Genomic DNA, 635 nt, shown 5'->3' on the forward strand with positions numbered 1-635 from the left:
TAGTGTATTTTTAAGTATAAAGAGTTTTGTTCAGTGCTTTAAACTGTTCTTTATTAACTTTCTGTGTTACAGTGTTAGATCAACTTTCCCCTCTGGGTTTTCTTGAAGTTTCCTGAGAAAAAGCAGTCTAAGTTCTCTAAGACTTCTTTCATACTGATCACACTCTGGTTTCAGAAACCTGATTTAGATTGTGAGATGAAGTTTTGAATTCCTGAGAGCTCCTCATGTTTCTTCTTTTGTACTAACACCTGGGCTTTGAAGGATTCACTATTTTTTTCTGCATTTGTGATCTGACGTTGCTATGTCTGTATTTCCCAGAGTTCTCACATGCTTCTCTAAACCTGAAGTCACTTCTACTTCCTTATTACCACATAGTGTGCTGATCCCAAACTTGCTGAAGTCTTCTGTTGGAGTGTTGGCAGCATTTGGGCATTGGATGGTGATCCAGGGCCAGGTTCGTTCCATATTGTAGGGAGCTGCAGAAAACCGCACCCAAAAGATGGCGCCGGTTTTTGCCCTCCGCCAGCCCGACGGCGAGCGCTCTCTGTAGTAAACAACTCCAAATATGGTAAAGGTCATGTATCCTCTTAATTCTGCTTGGAGACAACCTATCCTGGCGCGCCACGTAGGGTTAG

The sequence above is a fragment of the Cricetulus griseus genome, chromosome 5 (genome assembly GCF_003668045.3).
Source record: "Cricetulus griseus strain 17A/GY chromosome 5, alternate assembly CriGri-PICRH-1.0, whole genome shotgun sequence".
Taxonomy (NCBI): domain Eukaryota; kingdom Metazoa; phylum Chordata; class Mammalia; order Rodentia; family Cricetidae; genus Cricetulus; species Cricetulus griseus.